Below are 20,298 nucleotides of genomic sequence, written 5' to 3'. Positions count from 1 at the left end.
CCCGGAAATCACGTGGGCCCCACCCGGAAATCACGTGGGCCCCCAGGGGAAATCACGTGGGCCCCACCCGGAAATCACGTGGGCCCCACCCGGAAATCACGTGGGGCCCACCCGGAAATCACGTGGGCCCCCAGGGGAAATCACGTGGGCCCCACCCGGAAATCACGTGGGCCCCACCCGGAAATCACGTGGGCCCCACCCGGAAATCACGTGGGCCCCACCCGGAAATCACGTGGGCCCCACCCGGAAATCACGTGGGCCCCACCCGGAAATCACGTGGGCCCCACCCGGAAATCACGTGGGCCCCCAGGGGAAATCACGTGGGCCCCACCCGGAAATCACGTGGGCCCCACCCGGAAATCACGTGGGCCCCACCCGGAAATCACGTGGGCCCCACCCGGAAATCACGTGGGCCCCACCCGGAAATCACGTGGGCCCCACCCGGAAATCACGTGGGCCCCACCCGGAAATCACGTGGGCCCCACCCGGAAATCACGTGGGCCCCACCGGAAATCACGTGGGCCCCACCCGGAAATCACGTGGGCCCCACCCGGAAATCACGTGGGCCCCACCCGGAAATCACGTGGGCCCCACCCGGAAATCACGTGGGCCCCACCCGGAAATCACGTGGGCCCCACCCGGAAATCACGTGGGCCCCCAGGGGAAATCACGTGGGCCCCACCCGGAAATCACGTGGGCCCCACCCGGAAATCACGTGGGCCCCACCCGGAAATCACGTGGGCCCCACCCGGAAATCACGTGGGCCCCACCCGGAAATCACGTGGGCCCCACCCGGAAATCACGTGGGCCCCCAGGGGAAATCACGTGGGCCCCACCCGGAAATCACGTGGGCCCCACCCGGAAATCACGTGGGCCCCACCCGGAAATCACGTGGGCCCCACCCGGAAATCACGTGGGCCCCACCCGGAAATCACGTGGGCCCCACCCGGAAATCACGTGGGCACCACCCGGAAATCACGTGGGCCCCACCCGGAAATCACGTGGGCCCCACCCGGAAATCACGTGGGCCCCACCCGGAAATCACGTGGGCCCCACCCGAAAATCACGTGGGCCCCACCCGGAATTCACGTGGGCCCCCAGGGGAAATCACGTGGGCCCCACCCGGAAATCACGTGGGCCCCACCCGGAAATCACGTGGGCCCCACCCGGAAATCACGTGGGCCCCACCCGGAAATCACGTGGGCCCCACCCGGAAATCACGTGGGCCCCACCCGGAAATCACGTGGGCCCCCAGGGGAAATCACGTGGGCCCCACCCGGAAATCACGTGGGCCCCACCCGGAAATCACGTGGGCCCCACCCGGAAATCACGTGGGCCCCACCCGGAAATCACGTGGGCCCCACCCGGAAATCACGTGGGCCCCACCCGGAAATCACGTGGGCCCCACCCGGAAATCACGTGGGCCCCACCCGGAAATCACGTGGGCCCCCAGGGGAAATCACGTGGGCCCCACGGGGAAATCACGTGGGCCCCACCCGGAAATCACGTGGGCCCCACCCGGAAATCACGTGGGCCCCACCCGGAAATCACGTGGGCCCCACCCGGAAATCACGTGGGCCCCACCCGGAAATCACGTGGGCCCCACCCGGAAATCACGTGGGCCCCACCCGGAAATCACGTGGGCCCCACCCGGAAATCACGTGGGCCCCACCCGGAAATCACGTGGGCCCCACCCGGAAATCACGTGGGGCCCACCCGGAAATCACGTGGGCCCCACGGGGAAATCACGTGGGCCCCACGGGGAAATCACGTGGGCCCCACCCGGAAATCACGTGGGCCCCACCCGGAAATCACGTGGGGCCCACCCGGAAATCACGTGGGCCCCCAGGGGAAATCACGTGGGCCCCACCCGGAAATCACGTGGGCCCCACCCGGAAATCACGTGGGCCCCACCCGGAAATCACGTGGGCCCCACCCGGAAATCACGTGGGCCCCACCCGGAAATCACGTGGGCCCCACCCGGAAATCATGTGGGCCCCACCCGGAAATCACGTGGGCCCCACCCGGAAATCACGTGGGCCCCACCCGGAAATCACGTGGGCCCCACCCGGAAATCACGTGGGCCCCACCCGGAAATCACGTGGGCCCCACGGGGAAATCACGTGGGCCCCACCCGGAAATCACATGTGCCTCACCCGGAAATCACGTGGGCCCCACCCGGAAATCACGTGAGCCCCACCCGGAAATCACGTGGGCCCCACCCGGAAATCACGTGGGCCCCACCCGGAAATCACGTGGGCCCCACCCGGAAATCACGTGGGCCCCCAGGGGAAATCACGTGGGCCCCACCCGGAAATCACGTGGGCCCCACCCGGAAATCACGTGGGCCCCACCCGGAAATCACGTGGGCCCCACCCGGAAATCACGTGGGCCCCACCCGGAAATCACGTGGGCCCCACCCGGAAATCACGTGGGCCCCACCCGGAAATCACGTGGGGCCCACCCGGAAATCACGTGGGCCCCACCCGGAAATCACGTGGGCCCCACCCGGAAATCACGTGGGCCCCACCCGGAAATCACGTGGGCCCCACCCGGAAATCACGTGGGCCCCACCCGGAAATCACGTGGGCCCCACCCGGAAATCACGTGGGCCCCACCCGGAAATCACGTGGGGCCCACCCGGAAATCACGTGGGCCCCACCCGGAAATCACGTGGGCCCCACCCGGAAATCACGTGGGCCCCACCCGGAAATCACGTGGGCCCCACCCGGAAATCACGTGGGCCCCACGGGGAAATCACGTGGGCCCCACCCGGAAATCACATGTGCCTCACCCGGAAATCACGTGGGCCCCACCCGGAAATCACGTGGGCCCCACCCGGAAATCACGTGGGCACCACCCGGAAATCACGTGGGCCCCACGGGGAAATCACGTGGGCCACACGGGGAAATCACGTGGGCCCCACCCGGAAATCACGTGGGCCCCACCCGGAAATCACGTGGGCCCCACCCGGAAATCACGTGGGCCCCACCCGGAAATCACGTGGGCCCCACCCGGAAATCACGTGGGCCCCACCCGGAAATCACGTGGGCCCCACCCGGAAATCACGTGGGCCCCACCCGGAAATCACGTGGGCCCCACCCGGAAATCACGTGGGCCCCACCCGGAAATCACGTGGGCCCCACCCGAAAATCACGTGGGCCCCACCCTGAAATCACGTGGGCCCCACCCGGAAATCACGTGGGCCCCACCCGGAAATCACGTGGGCCCCACCCGGAAATCACGTGGGCCCCCAGGGGAAATCACGTGGGCCCCACCCGGAAATCACGTGGGCCCCACCCGGAAATCACGTGGGCCCCACCCGGAAATCACGTGGGCCCCACCCGGAAATCACGTGGGCCCCACCCGGAAATCACGTGGGCCCCACCCGGAAATCACGTGGGCCCCACCCGGAAATCACGTGGGCCCCACCCAGAAATCACGTGGGCCCCACGGGGAAATCACGTGGGCCCCACCCGGAAATCACGTGGGCCCCCAGGGGAAATCACGTGGGCCCCACCCGGAAATCACGTGGGCCCCACCCGGAAATCACGTGGGCCCCACCCGGAAATCACGTGGGCCCCACCCGGAAATCACGTGGGCCCCACCCGGAAATCACGTGGGCCCCACCCGGAAATCACGTGGGCCCCACCCGGAAATCACGTGGGCCCCACCCGGAAATCACGTGGGCCCCACCCGGAAATCACGTGGGCCCCACCCGGAAATCACGTGGGGCCCCAGGGGAAATCACGTGGGCCCCACCCGGAAATCACGTGGGCCCCACCCGGAAATCTCGTGGGCCCCACCCGGAAATCACGTGGGCCCCACCCGGAAATCACGTGGGCCCCACCCGGAAATCACGTGGGCCCCACCCGGAAATCACGTGGGCCCCACCCGGAAATCACGTGGGCCCCACCCGGAAATCACGTGGGCCCCACCCGGAAATCACGTGGGCCCCACCCGGAAATCACGTGGGCCCCACCCGGAAATCACGTGGGCCCCACCGGGAAATCACGTGTTCCCCACCCGGAAATCACGTGGGCCCCACCCGGAAATCACGTGGGCCCCACCCGGAAATCACGTGGGCCCCACGGGGAAATCACGTGGGCCCCACCCGGAAATCACGTGGGCCCCACCCGGAAATCACGTGGGCCCCACGGGGAAATCACGTGGGCCCCACCCGGAAATCACGTGGGCCCCACCCGGAAATCACGTGGGCCCCACCCGGAAATCACGTGGGCCCCACCCGGAAATCACGTGGGCCCCACCCGGAAATCACGTGGGCCCCACCCGGAAATCACGTGGGCCCCACCCGGAAATCACGTGGGCCCCACCCGGAAATCACGTGGGGCCCCAGGGGAAATCACGTGGGCCCCACCCGGAAATCACGTGGGCCCCACCCGGAAATCTCGTGGGCCCCACCCGGAAATCACGTGGGCCCCACCCGGAAATCACGTGGGCCCCACCCGGAAATCACGTGGGCCCCACCCGGAAATCACGTGGGCCCCACCCGGAAATCACGTGGGCCCCACCCGGAAATCACGTGGGCCCCACCCGGAAATCACGTGGGCCCCACCCGGAATTCACGTGGGCCCCCAGGGGAAATCACGTGGGCCCCACCCGGAAATCACGTGGGCCCCACCCGGAAATCACGTGGGCCCCACCCGGAAATCACGTGGGCCCCACCCGGAAATCACGTGGGCCCCACCCGGAAATCACGTGGGCCCCACCCGGAAATCACGTGGGCCCCACCCGGAAATCACGTGGGCCCCACCCGGAAATCACGTGGGCCCCCAGGGGAAAGAACGTGGGCCCCACCCGGAAATCACGTGGGCCCCACCCGGAAATCACGTGGGCCCCCAGGGGAAATCACGTGGTCCCCACCCGGAAATCACGTGGGGCCCACCCGGAAATCACGTGGGCCCCCAGGGGAAATCACGTGGGCCCCACCCGGAAATCACGTGGGCCCCACCCGGAAATCACGTGGGCCCCACCCGGAAATCACGTGGGCCCCACCCGGAAATCACGTGGGCCCCACCCGGAAATCACGTGGGCCCCCAGGGGAAAGAACGTGGGCCCCACCCGGAAATCACGTGGGCCCCACCCGGAAATCACGTGGGCCCCACCCGGAAATCACGTGGGCCCCACCCGGAAATCACGTGGGCCCCACCCGGAAATCACGTGGGCCCCACCCGGAAATCACGTGGGGCCCACCCGGAAATCACGTGGGCCCCACCCGGAAATCACGTGGGCCCCACCCGGAAATCACGTGGGCCCCCATGGGAAATCACGTGGGCCCCACGCGGAAATCACGTGGGCCCCACCCGGAAATCACGTGGGCCCCACCCGGAAATCACGTGGGCCCCCAGGGGAAATCACGTGGGCCCCACCCGGAAATCACGTGGGCCCCACCCGGAAATCACGTGGGCCCCACCCGGAATCACGTGGGCCCCACCCGGAAATCACGTGGGCCCCACCCGGAAATCACGTGGGCCCCACCCGGAAATCACGTGGGCCCCACCCGGAAATCACGTGGGCCCCACCCGGAAATCACGTGGGCCCCACCCGGAAATCACGTGGGCCCCACCCGGAAATCACGTGGGCCCCACCCGGAAATCACGTGGGCCCCACCCGGAAATCACGTGGGGCCCCAGGGGAAATCACGTGGGCCCCACCCGGAAATCACGTGGGCCCCACCCGGAAATCACGTGGGCCCCACCCGGAAATCACGTGGGCCCCACCCGGAAATCACGTGGGCCCCACCCGGAAATCACGTGGGCCCCACCCGGAAATCACGTGGGCCCCACCCGGAAATCACGTGGGCCCCACCCGGAAATCACGTGGGCCCCACCCGGAAATCACGTGGGCCCCACCCGGAAATCACGTGGGCCCCACCCGGAAATCACGTGGGCCCCCAGGGGAAATCACGTGGGCCCCACCCGGAAATCACGTGGGCCCCACCCGGAAATCACGTGGGCCCCACCCGGAAATCACGTGGGCCCCACCCGGAAATCACGTGGGCCCCACCCGGAAATCACGTGGGCCCCACCCGGAAATCACGTGGGCCCCACCCGGAAATCACGTGGGCCCCACCCGGAAATCACGTGGGCCCCCAGGGGAAAGAACGTGGGCCCCACCCGGAAATCACGTGGGCCCCACCCGGAAATCACGTGGGCCCCCAGGGGAAATCACGTGGGCCCCACCCGGAAATCACGTGGGGCCCACCCGGAAATCACGTGGGCCCCCAGGGGAAATCACGTGGGCCCCACAAGGAAATCACGTGGGCCCCACCCGGAAATCACGTGGGCCCCACCCGGAAATCACGTGGGCCCCACCCGGAAATCACGTGGGCCCCACCCGGAAATCACGTGGGCCCCACCCGGAAATCACGTGGGCCCCCAGGGGAAATCACGTGGGCCCCACCCGGAAATCACGTGGGCCCCACCCGGAAATCACGTGGGCCCGACCCGGAAATCACGTGGGCCCCACCCGGAAATCACGTGGGCCCCACCCGGAAATCACGTGGGCCCCCAGGGGAAAGAACGTGGGCCCCACCCGGAAATCACGTGGGCCCCACCCGGAAATCACGTGGGCCCCACCCGGAAATCACGTGGGCCCCACCCGGAAATCACGTGGGCCCCACCCGGAAATCACGTGGGCCCCACCCGGAAATCACGTGGGCCCCACCCGGAAATCACTTGGGGCCCACCCGGAAATCACGTGGGCCCCACCCGGAAATCACGTGGGCCCCACCCGGAAATCACGTGGGCCCCCAGGGGAAATCACGTGGGCCCCACGCGGAAATCACGTGGGCCCCACCCGGAAATCACGTGGGGCCCACCCGGAAATCACGTGGGCCCCCAGGGGAAATCACGTGGGCCCCACCCGGAAATCACGTGGGCCCCACCCGGAAATCACGTGGGCCCCACCCGGAAATCACGTGGGCCCCACCCGGAAATCACGTGGGCCCCACCCGGAAATCACGTGGGCCCCACCCGGAAATCACGTGGGCCCCACCCGGAAATCACGTGGGCCCCACCCGGAAATCACGTGGGCCCCACCCGGAAATCACGTGGGCCCCCAGGGGAAATCACGTGGGCCCCACCCGGAAATCACGTGGGCCCCACCCGGAAATCACGTGGGCCCCACCCGGAAATCACGTGGGCCCCACCCGGAAATCAAGTGGGCCCCACCCGGAAATCACGTGGGCCCCACCCGGAAATCACGTGGGCCCCACCCGGAAATCACGTGGGCCCCACCCGGAAATCACGTGGGCCCCACCCGGAAATCACGTGGGCCCCACCCGGAAATCACGTGGGCCCCACCCGGAAATCACGTGGGCCCCACCCGGAAATCACGTGGGCCCCACCCGGAAATCACGTGGGCCCCCAGGGGAAATCACGTGGGCCCCACCCGGAAATCACGTGGGCCCCACCCGGAAATCACGTGGGCCCCACCCGGAAATCACGTGGGCCCCCAGGGGAAATCACGTGGGCCCCACCCGGAAATCACGTGGGCCCCACCCGGAAATCACGTGGGGCCCACCCGGAAATCACGTGGGCCCCCAGGGGAAATCACGTGGGCCCCACCCGGAAATCACGTGGGCCCCACCCGGAAATCACGTGGGCCCCACCCGGAAATCACGTGGGCCCCACCCGGAAATCACGTGGGCCCCACCCGGAAATCACGTGGGCCCCACCCGGAAATCACGTGGGCCCCACCCGGAAATCACGTGGGCCCCACCCGGAAATCACGTGGGCCCCCAGGGGAAATCACGTGGGCCCCACCCGGAAATCACGTGGGCCCCACCCGGAAATCACGTGGGCCCCACCCGGAAATCACGTGGGCCCCACCCGGAAATCACGTGGGCCCCACCCGGAAATCACGTGGGCCCCACCCGGAAATCACGTGGGCCCCACCCGAAAATCACGTGGGCCCCACCCGGAATTCACGTGGGCCCCCAGGGGAAATCACCTTTGCCCCACCCGGAAATCACGTGGGCCCCACCCGGAAATCACGTGGGCCCCACCCGGAAATCACGTGGGCCCCACCCGGAAATCACGTGGGCCCCACCCGGAAATCACGTGGGCCCCACCCGGAAATCACGTGGGCCCCCAGGGGAAATCACGTGGGCCCCACCCGGAAATCACGTGGGCCCCACCCGGAAATCACGTGGGCCCCACCCGGAAATCACGTGGGCCCCACCCGGAAATCACGTGGGCCCCACCCGGAAATCACGTGGGCCCCACCCGGAAATCACGTGGGCCCCCAGGGGAAATCACGTGGGCCCCACGGGGAAATCACGTGGGCCCCACCCGGAAATCACGTGGGCCCCACCCGGAAATCACGTGGGCCCCACCCGGAAATCACGTGGGCCCCCAGGGGAAATCACGTGGGCCCCACGGGGAAATCACGTGGGCCCCACCCGGAAATCACGTGGGCCCCACCCGGAAATCACGTGGGCCCCACCCGGAAATCACGTGGGCCCCACCCGGAAATCACGTGGGCCCCACCCGGAAATCACGTGGGCCCCACCCGGAAATCACGTGGGCCCCACCCGGAAATCACGTGGGCCCCACCCGGAAATCACGTGGGCCCCACCCGGAAATCACGTGGGGCCCACCCGGAAATCACGTGGGCCCCACGGGGAAATCACGTGGGCCCCACGGGGAAATCACGTGGGCCCCACCCGGAAATCACGTGGGCCCCACCCGGAAATCACGTGGGGCCCACCCGGAAATCACGTGGGCCCCCAGGGGAAATCACGTGGGCCCCACCCGGAAATCACGTGGGCCCACGGGGAAATCACGTGGGCCCCACCCGGAAATCACATATGCCTCACCCGGAAATCACGTGGGCCCCACCCGGAAATCACGTGAGCCCCACCCGGAAATCACGTGGGCCCCACCCGGAAATCACGTGGGCCCCACCCGGAAATCACGTGGGCCCCACCCGGAAATCACGTGGGCCCCACCCGGAAATCACGTGGGCCCCCAGGGGAAATCACGTGGGCCCCACCCGGAAATCACGTGGGCCCCACCCGGAAATCACGTGGGCCCCACCCGGAAATCACGTGGGCCCCACCCGGAAATCACGTGGGCCCCACCCGGAAATCACGTGGGCCCCACCCGGAAATCACGTGGGCCCCACCCGGAAATCACGTGGGCCCCCAGGGGAAATCACGTGGGCCCCACGGGGAAATCACGTGGGCCCCACCCGGAAATCACGTGGGCCCCACCCGGAAATCACGTGGGCCCCACCCGGAAATCACGTGGGCCCCCAGGGGAAATCACGTGGGCCCCACGGGGAAATCACGTGGGCCCCACCCGGAAATCACGTGGGCCCCACCCGGAAATCACGTGGGCCCCACCCGGAAATCACGTGGGGCCCACCCGGAAATCACGTGGGCCCCACGGGGAAATCACGTGGGCCCCACGGGGAAATCACGTGGGCCCCACCCGGAAATCACGTGGGCCCCACCCGGAAATCACGTGGGGCCCACCCGGAAATCACGTGGGCCCCCAGGGGAAATCACGTGGGCCCCACCCGGAAATCACGTGGGCCCACGGGGAAATCACGTGGGCCCCACCCGGAAATCACATATGCCTCACCCGGAAATCACGTGGGCCCCACCCGGAAATCACGTGAGCCCCACCCGGAAATCACGTGGGCCCCACCCGGAAATCACGTGGGCCCCACCCGGAAATCACGTGGGCCCCACCCGGAAATCACGTGGGCCCCACCCGGAAATCACGTGGGCCATACGGGGAAATCACGTGGGCCCCACCCGGAAATCACGTGGGCCCCACCCGGAAATCACGTGGGCCCCACCCGGAAATCACGTGGGCCCCACCCGGAAATCACGTGGGCCCCACCCGGAAATCACGTGGGCCCCCAGGGGAAATCACGTGGGCCCCACCCGGAAATCACGTGGGCCCCCAGGGGAAATCACGTGGGCCCCACCCGGAAATCACGTGGGCCCCACCCGGAAATCACGTGGGCCCCACCCGGAAATCACGTGGGCCCCACCCGGAAATCACGTGGGCCCCACCCGAAAATCACGTGGGCCCCACCCGGGATTCACGTGGGCCCCCAGGGGAAATCACGTGGGCCCCACCCGGAAATCACGTGGGCCCCACCCGGAAATCACGTGGGCCCCACCCGGAAATCACGTGGGCCCCACCCGGAAATCACGTGGGCCCCACCCGGAAATCACGTGGGCCCCACCCGGAAATCACGTGGGCCCCCAGGGGAAATCACGTGGGCCCCACCCGGAAATCACGTGGGCCCCACCCGGAAATCACGTGGGCCCCACCCGGAAATCACGTGGGCCCCACCCGGAAATCACGTGGGCCCCACCCGGAAATCACGTGGGCCCCACCCGGAAATCACGTGGGCCCCACCCGGAAATCACGTGGGCCCCACCCGGAAATCACGTGGGCCCCACCCGGAAATCACGTGGGCCCCCAGGGGAAATCACGTGGGCCCCACGGGGAAATCACGTGGGCCCCACCCGGAAATCACGTGGGCCCCACCCGGAAATCACGTGGGCCCCACCCGGAAATCACGTGGGCCCCCAGGGGAAATCACGTGGGCCCCACGGGGAAATCACGTGGGCCCCACCCGGAAATCACGTGGGCCCCACCCGGAAATCACGTGGGCCCCACCCGGAAATCACGTGGGCCCCACCCGGAAATCACGTGGGCCCCACCCGGAAATCACGTGGGCCCCACCCGGAAATCACGTGGGCCCCACCCGGAAATCACGTGGGCCCCACCCGGAAATCACGTGGGCCCCACCCGGAAATCACGTGGGGCCCACCCGGAAATCACGTGGGCCCCACGGGGAAATCACGTGGGCCCCACGGGGAAATCACGTGGGCCCCACCCGGAAATCACGTGGGCCCCACCCGGAAATCACGTGGGGCCCACCCGGAAATCACGTGGGCCCCCAGGGGAAATCACGTGGGCCCCACCCGGAAATCACGTGGGCCCCACCCGGAAATCACGTGGGCCCCACCCGGAAATCACGTGGGCCCCACCCGGAAATCACGTGGGCCCACCCGGAAATCACGTGGGCCACACGGGGAAATCACGTGGGCCCCACCCGGAAATCACGTGGGCCCCACCCGGAAATAACGTGGGCCCCACCCGGAAATCACATGGGCCCCACCCGGAAATCACGTGGGCCCCACCCGGAAATCACGTGGGCCCCACCCGGAAATCACGTGGGCCCCACCCGGAAATCACGTGGGCCCCACCCGGAAATCACGTGGGCCCCCAGGGGAAATCACGTGGGCCCCACCCGGAAATCACGTGGGCCCCACCCGGAAATCACGTGGGCCCCACCCGGAAATCACGTGGGCCCCACCCGGAAATCACGTGGGCCCCACCCGGAAATCACGTGGGCCCCACCCGGAAATCACGTGGGCCATACGGGGAAATCACGTGGGCCCCACCCGGAAATCACGTGGGCCCCACCCGGAAATCACGTGGGCCCCACCCGGAAATCACGTGGGCCCCACCCGGAAATCACGTGGGCCCCACCCGGAAATCACGTGGGCCCCCAGGGGAAATCACGTGGGCCCCACCCGGAAATCACGTGGGCCCCCAGGGGAAATCACGTGGGCCCCACCCGGAAATCACGTGGGCCCCACCCGGAAATCACGTGGGCCCCACCCGGAAATCACGTGGGCCCCACCCGGAAATCACGTGGGCCCCACCCGAAAATCACGTGGGCCCCACCCGGGATTCACGTGGGCCCCCAGGGGAAATCACGTGGGCCCCACCCGGAAATCACGTGGGCCCCACCCGGAAATCACGTGGGCCCCACCCGGAAATCACGTGGGCCCCACCCGGAAATCACGTGGGCCCCACCCGGAAATCACGTGGGCCCCACCCGGAAATCACGTGGGCCCCCAGGGGAAATCACGTGGGCCCCACCCGGAAATCACGTGGGCCCCACCCGGAAATCACGTGGGCCCCACCCGGAAATCACGTGGGCCCCACCCGGAAATCACGTGGGCCCCACCCGGAAATCACGTGGGCCCCACCCGGAAATCACGTGGGCCCCACCCGGAAATCACGTGGGCCCCACCCGGAAATCACGTGGGCCCCACCCGGAAATCACGTGGGCCCCCAGGGGAAATCACGTGGGCCCCACGGGGAAATCACGTGGGCCCCACCCGGAAATCACGTGGGCCCCACCCGGAAATCACGTGGGCCCCACCCGGAAATCACGTGGGCCCCCAGGGGAAATCACGTGGGCCCCACGGGGAAATCACGTGGGCCCCACCCGGAAATCACGTGGGCCCCACCCGGAAATCACGTGGGCCCCACCCGGAAATCACGTGGGCCCCACCCGGAAATCACGTGGGCCCCACCCGGAAATCACGTGGGCCCCACCCGGAAATCACGTGGGCCCCACCCGGAAATCACGTGGGCCCCACCCGGAAATCACGTGGGGCCCACCCGGAAATCACGTGGGCCCCACGGGGAAATCACGTGGGCCCCACGGGGAAATCACGTGGGCCCCACCCGGAAATCACGTGGGCCCCACCCGGAAATCACGTGGGGCCCACCCGGAAATCACGTGGGCCCCCAGGGGAAATCACGTGGGCCCCACCCGGAAATCACGTGGGCCCCACCCGGAAATCACGTGGGCCCCACCCGGAAATCACGTGGGCCCCACCCGGAAATCACGTGGGCCCACCCGGAAATCACGTGGGCCACACGGGGAAATCACGTGGGCCCCACCCGGAAATCACGTGGGCCCCACCCGGAAATAACGTGGGCCCCACCCGGAAATCACATGGGCCCCACCCGGAAATCACGTGGGCCCCACCCGGAAATCACGTGGGCCCCACCCGGAAATCACGTGGGCCCCACCCGGAAATCACGTGGGCCCCACCCGGAAATCACGTGGGCCCCCAGGGGAAATCACGTGGGCCCCACCCGGAAATCACGTGGGCCCCACCCGGAAATCACGTGGGCCCCACCCGGAAATCACGTGGGCCCCACGGGGAAATCACGTGGGCCCCACCCGGAAATCACGTGGGCCCCACCCGGAAATCACGTGGGCCCCACCCGGAAATCACGTGGGCCCCACCCGGAAATCACGTGGGCCCCACCCGGAAATCACGTGGGGCCCACCCGGAAATCACGTGGGCCCCACGGGGAAATCACGTGGGCCCCACCCGGAAATCACGTGGACCCCACCCGGAAATCACGTGGGCCCCACCTGGAAATCACGTGGGCCCCACGGGGAAATCACGTGGGCCCCACCCGGAAATCACGTGTGCCTCACCCGGAAATCACGTGGGCCCCACCCGGAAATCACGTGGGCCCCACCCGGAAATCACGTGGGCCCCACCCGGAAATCACGTGGGCCCCACCCGGAAATCACGTGGGCCACACGGGGAAATCACGTGGGCCCCACCCGGAAATCACGTGGGCCCCACCCGGAAATCACGTGGGCCCCACCCGGAAATCACGTGGGCCCCACCCGGAAATAACGTGGGCCCCACCCGGAAATCACGTGGGCCCCACCCGGAAATCACGTGGGCCCCACCCGGAAATCACGTGGGCCCCACCCGGAAATCACGTGGGCCCCACCCGAAAATCACGTGGGCCCCACCCTGAAATCACGTGGGCCCCACCCGGAAATCACGTGGGCCCCACCCGGAAATCACGTGGGCCCCACCCGGAAATCACGTGGGCCCCACCCGGAAATCACGTGGGCCCCACCCGGAAATCACGTGGGCCCCACCCGGAAATCACGTGGGCCCCACCCGGAAATCACGTGGGCCCCACCCGGAAATCACGTGGGCCCCACCCGGAAATCACGTGGGCCCCACCCGGAAATCACGTGGGCCCCACCCGGAAATCACGTGGGCCCCCAGGGGAAAGAACGTGGGCCCCACCCGGAAATCACGTGGGCCCCACCCGGAAATCACGTGGACCCCCAGGGGAAATCACGTGGGCCCCACCCGGAAATCACGTGGGGCCCACCCGGAAATCACGTTGGCCCCCAGGGGAAATCACGTGGGCCCCACAAGGAAATCACGTGGGCCCCACCCGGAAATCACGTGGGCCCCACCCGGAAATCACGTGGGCCCCACCCGGAAATCACGTGGGCCCCACCCGGAAATCACGTGGGCCCCACCCGGAAATCACGTGGGCCCCCAGGGGAAATCACGTGGGCCCCACCCGGAAATCACGTGGGCCCCACCCGGAAATCACGTGGGCCCGACCCGGAAATCACGTGGGCCCCACCCGGAAATCACGTGGGCTCCACCCGGAAATCACGTGGGCCCCCAGGGGAAAGAACGTGGGCCCCACCCGGAAATCACGTGGGCCCCACCCGGAAATCACGTGGGCCCCACCCGGAAATCACGTGGGCCCCACCCGGAAATCACGTGGGCCCCACCCGGAAATCACGTGGGCCCCACCCGGAAATCACGTGGGCCCCACCCGGAAATCACTTGGGGCCCACCCGGAAATCACGTGGGCCCCACCCGGAAATCACGTGGGCCCCACCCGGAAATCACGTGGGCCCACCCGGAAATCACGTGGGCCCCCAGGGGAAATCACGTGGGCCCCACCCGGAAATCACGTGGGCCCCACCCGGAAATCACGTGGGCCCCACCCGGAAATCACGTGGGCCCCACCCGGAAATCACGTGGGCCCCACCCGGAAATCACGTGGGCCCCACCCGGAAATCACGTGGGCCCCACCCGGAAATCACGTGGGCCCCACCCGGAAATCACGTGGGCCCCACCCGGAAATCACGTGGGCCCCACCCGGAAATCACGTGGGCCCCCAGGGGAAATCACGTGGGCCCCACCCGGAAATCACGTGGGCCCCACCCGGAAATCACGTGGGCCCCACCCGGAAATCACGTGGGCCCCACCCGGAAATCACGTGGGCCCCACCCGGAAATCACGTGGGCCCCACCCGGAAATCACGTGGGCCCCACCCGGAAATCACGTGGGCCCCACCCGGAAATCACGTGGGCCCCACCCGGAAATCACGTGGGCCCCACCCGGAAATCACGTGGGCCCCACCCGGAAATCACGTGGGCCCCACCCGGAAATCACGTGGGCCCCCAGGGGAAATCACGTGGGCCCCACCCGGAAATCACGTGGGCCCCACCCGGAAATCACGTGGGCCCCACCCGGAAATCACGTGGGCCCCACCCGGAAATCACGTGGGCCCCACCCGGAAATCACGTGGGCCCCACCGGAAATCACGTGGGCCCCACCCGGAAATCACGTGGGCCCCACCCGGAAATCACGTGGGCCCCACCCGGAAATCACGTGGGCCCCACCCGGACATCACGTGGGCCCCACCCGGAAATCACGTGGGCCCCACCCGGAAATCACGTGGGCCCCCAGGGGAAATCACGTGGGCCCCACCCGGAAATCACGTGGGCCCCACCCGGAAATCACGTGGGCCCCACCCGGAAATCACGTGGGCCCCACCCGGAAATCACGTGGGCCCCACCCGGAAATCACGTGGGCCCCACCCGGAAATCACGTGGGCCCCACCCGAAAATCACGTGGGCCCCACCCGGAATTCACGTGGGCCCCCAGGGGAAATCACGTGGGCCCCACCCGGAAATCACATGGGCCCCACCCGGGAATCACGTGGGCCCAACCCGGAAATCACGTGGGCCCCACACGGAAATCACGTGGGCCCCACCCGGAAATCACGTGGGCCCCACCCGGAAATCACGTGGGCCCCACCCGGAAATCACGTGGGCCCCACCCGGAAATCACGTGGGCCCCACCCGGAAATCACGTGGGCCCCACCCGGAAATCACGTGGGCCCCCAGGGTAAATCACGTGGGCCCCACCCGGAAATCACGTGGGCCCCACCCGGAAATCACGTGGGCCCCACCCGGAAATCACGTGGGCCCCACCCGAAAATCACGTGGGCCCCACCCGGAAATCACGTGGGCCCCACCCGGAAATCACGTGGGCCCCACCCGGAAATCACGTGGGCCCCACCCGGAAATCACGTGGGCCCCCAGGGGAAATCACGTGGGCCCCACCCGGAAATCACGTGGGCCCCACCCGGAAATCACGTGGGCCCCACCCGGAAATCACGTGGGCCCCACCCGGAAATCACGTGGGCCCCACCCGGAAATCACGTGGGCCCCACCCGGAAATCACGTGGGCCCCACCCGGAAATCACGTGGGCCCCACCCGGAAATCACGTGGGCCCCACCCGGAAATCACGTGGGCCCCCAGGGGAAATCACGTGGGCCCCACCCGGAAATCACGTGGGCCCCACCCGGAAATCACGTGGGCCCCACCCGGAAATCACGTGGGCCCCACCCGGAAATCACGTGGGCCCCACCCGGAAATCACGTGGGCCCCACCCGGAAATCACGTGGGCCCCACCCGGAAATCACGTGGGCCCCACCCGGAAATAACGTGGGCCCCACCCGGAAATCACGTGGGCCCCACCCGGAAATCACGTGGGCCCCACCCGGAAATCACGTGGGCCCCACCCGGAAATCACGTGGGGCCCTAGGGGAAATCACGTGGGCCCCACCCGGAAATCACGTGGGCCCCACCCGGAAATCACGTGGGCCCCACCCGGAAATCACGTGGGCCCCACCTGGAAATCACGTGGGCCCCACCCGGAAATCACGTGGGCCCCACCCGGAAATCACGTGGGCCCCACCCGGAAGTCACGTGGGCCCCACCCGGAAATCACGTGGGCCCCACCCGGAAATCACGTGGGCCCCACCCGGAAATCACGTGGGCCCCACCCGGAAATCACGTGGGCCCCCAGGGGAAATCACGTGGGCCCCACCCGGAAATCAAGTGGGCCCCACCCGGAAATCACGTGGGGCCCAACCGGAAATCACGTGGGCCCCCAGGTGAAATCACGTGGGCCCCACCCGGAAATCACGTGGGCCCCACCCGGAAATCACGTGGGCCCCACCCGGAAATCACGTGGGCCCCACCCGGAAATCACGTGGGCCCCAACCGGAAATCACGTGGGCCCCACCCGGAAATCACGGGGGCCCCACCCGGAAATCACGTGGGCCCCACCCGGAAATCACGTGGGCCCCACCCGGAAATCACGTGGGCCCCACCCGGAAATCACGTGGGCCCCCAGGGGAAATCACGTGTGCCCCACCCGGAAATCACGTGGGCCCCACCCGGAAATCACGTGGGCCCCACCCGGAAATCACGTGGGCCCCACCCGGAAATCACGTAGGCCCCAACCGGAAATCACGTGGGCCCCACCCGGAAATCACGTGGGCCCCACCCGGAAATCACGTGGGCCCCACCCGGAAATCACGTGGGCCCCACCCGGAAATCACGTGGGCCCCACCCGGAAATCACGTGGGCCCCCAGGGGAAATCACGTGGGCCCCACCCGGAAATCACGTGGGCCCCCAGGGGAAATCACGTGGGCCCCACCCGGAAATCACGTGGGCCCCACCCGGAAATCACGTGGGCCCCACCCGGAAATCACGTGGGCCCCACCCGGAAATCACGTGGGCCCCACCCGGAAATCACGTGGGCCCCACCCGGAAATCACGTGGGCCCCACCCGGAAATCACGTGGGCCCCACCCGGAAATCACGTGGGCCCCCAGGGGAAATCACGTGGGCCCCACCCGGAAATCACGTGGGCCCCACCCGGAAATCACGTGGGCCCCACCCGGAAACCACGTGGGCCCCACCCGGAAATCACGTGGGCCCCACCCGGAAATCACGTGGGCCCCACCCGGAATTCACGTGGGCCCCCAGGGGAAATCACGTGGGCCCCACCCGGAAATCACGTGGGCCCCACCCGGAAATCACGTTGGCCCCACCCGGAAATCACGTGGGCCCCACCCGGAAATCACGTGGGCCCCACCCGGAAATCACGTGGGCCCCACCCGGAAATCACGTGGGCCCCACCCGGAAATCACGTGGGCCCCACCCGGAAATCACGTGGGCCCCACCCGGAAATCACGTGGGGCCCACCCGGAAATCACGTGGGCCCCCAGGGGAAATCACGTGGGCCCCACCCGGAAATCACGTGGGCCCCACCCGGAAATCACGTGGGCCCCACCCGGAAATCACGTGGGCCCCACCCGGAAATCACGTGGGCCCCACCCGGAAATCACGTGGGCCCCACCCGGAAATCACGTGGGCCCCACCCGGAAATCACGTGGGCCCCACCCGGAAATCACGTGGGCCCCACCCGGAAATCACGTGGGGCCCACCCGGAAATCACGTGGGCCCCCAGGGGAAATCACGTGGGCCCCACCCGGAAATCACGTGGGCCCCACCCGGAAATCACGTGGGCCCCACCCGGAAATCACGTGGGCCCCACCCGGAAATCACGTGGGCCCCACCCGGAAATCACGTGGGCCCCAGCCGGAAATCACGTGGGCCCCACCCGGAAATCACGTGGGCCCCACCCGGAAATCACGTGGGCCCCACCCGGAAATCACGTGGGCCCCACCCGGAAATCACGTGGGCCCCCAGGGGAAATCACGTGGGCCCCACCCGGAAATCACGTGGGCCCCACCCGGAAATCACGTGGGCCCCACCCGGAAATCACGTGGGCCCCTCCCGGAAATCACGTGGGCCCCCAGGGGAAATCACGTGGGCCCCACCCGGAAATCACGTGGGCCCCACCCGGAAATCACGTGGGACCCACCCGGAAATCACGTGGGCCCCACCCGGAAATCACGTGGGCCCCACCCGGAAATCACGTGGGCCCCAGGGGAAATCCCGTGGGCCCCCAGGGGAAATCACGTGGGCCCCACCCGGAAATCACGTGGGCCCCACCCGGAAATCACGTGGGCCCCCAGGGGAAATCATGTGGGCCCCACCCGGAAATCACGTGGGCCCCACCCGGAAATCACGTGGGCCCCACCCGGAAATCACGTGGGCCCCACCCGGAAATCACGTGGGCCCCACCCGGAAATCACGTGGGCCCCACCCGGAAATCACGTGGGCCCCACCCGGAAATCACGTGGGCCCCACCCGGAAATCACGTGGGCCCCCAGGGGAAATCACGTGGGCCCCACCCGGAAATCACGTGGGCCCCACCCGGAAATCACGTGGGCCCCACCCGGAAATCACGTGGGCCCCACGGGGAAATCACGTGGGCCCCACCTGGAAATCACGTGGGCCCCACCCGGAAATCACGTGGGCCCCACCCGGAAATCACGTGGGCCCCACCCGGAAATCACGTGAGCCCCACCCGAAAATCACGTGGGCCCCACCCGGAAATCACGTGGGCCCCACCCGGAAATCACGTGGGCCCCACCCGGAAATCACGTGGGCCCCACCCGGAAATCACGTGGGCCCCACCCGGAAATCACGTGGGCCCCACCCGGAAATCACGTGGGCCCCACCCGGAAATCACGTGGGCCCCACCCGGAAATCAGGTGGGCCCCACCCGGAAATCAGGTGGGCCCCACCCGGAAATCACGCGGGCCCCACGGGGAAATCACGTGGGCCCCCAGGGGAAATCACGTGGGCCCCACCCGGAAATCACGTGGGCCCCACCCGGAAATCACGTGGGCCCCACCCGGAAATCACGTGGGCCCCACCCGGAAATCACGTGGGCCCCCAGGGGAAATCACGTGGGCCCCACCCGGAAATCACGTGGGCCCCACCCGGAAATCACGTGGGCCCCACCCGGAAATCACGTGGGCCCCACGGGGAAATCACGTGGGCCCCACCCGGAAATCACGTGGGCCCCACCCGGAAATCACGTGGGCCCCACCCGGAAATCACGTGGGCCCCACCCGGAAATCACGTGGGGCCCACCCGGAAATCACGTGGGCCCCACCCGGAAATCACGTGGGCCCCACCCGGAAATCACGTGGGCCCCACCCGGAAATCACGTGGGCCCCACCCGGAAATCACGTGGGCCCCACGGGGAAATCACGTGGGCCCCACCCGGAAATCACATGTGCCTCACCCGGAAATCACGTGGGCCCCACCCGGAAATCACGTGGGCCCCACCCGGAAATCACGTGGGCACCACCCGGAAATCACGTGGGCCCCACGGGGAAATCACGTGGGCCACACGGGGTAATCACGTGGGCCCCACCCGGAAATCACGTGGGCCCCACCCGGAAATCACGTGGGCCCCACCCGGAAATCACGTGGGCCCCACCCGGAAATCACGTGGGCCCCACCCGGAAATCACGTGGGCCCCACCCGGAAATCACGTGGGCCCCACCCGGAAATCACGTGGGCCCCACCCGGAAATCACGTGGGCCCCACCCGAAAATCACGTGGGCCCCACCCTGAAATCACGTGGGCCCCAC

Source organism: Ovis canadensis, chromosome 16 (assembly GCF_042477335.2).
Source record: "Ovis canadensis isolate MfBH-ARS-UI-01 breed Bighorn chromosome 16, ARS-UI_OviCan_v2, whole genome shotgun sequence".
In the NCBI taxonomy this organism is placed as follows: domain Eukaryota; kingdom Metazoa; phylum Chordata; class Mammalia; order Artiodactyla; family Bovidae; genus Ovis; species Ovis canadensis.
Note: the sequence above shows the minus strand (reverse complement) of the source record.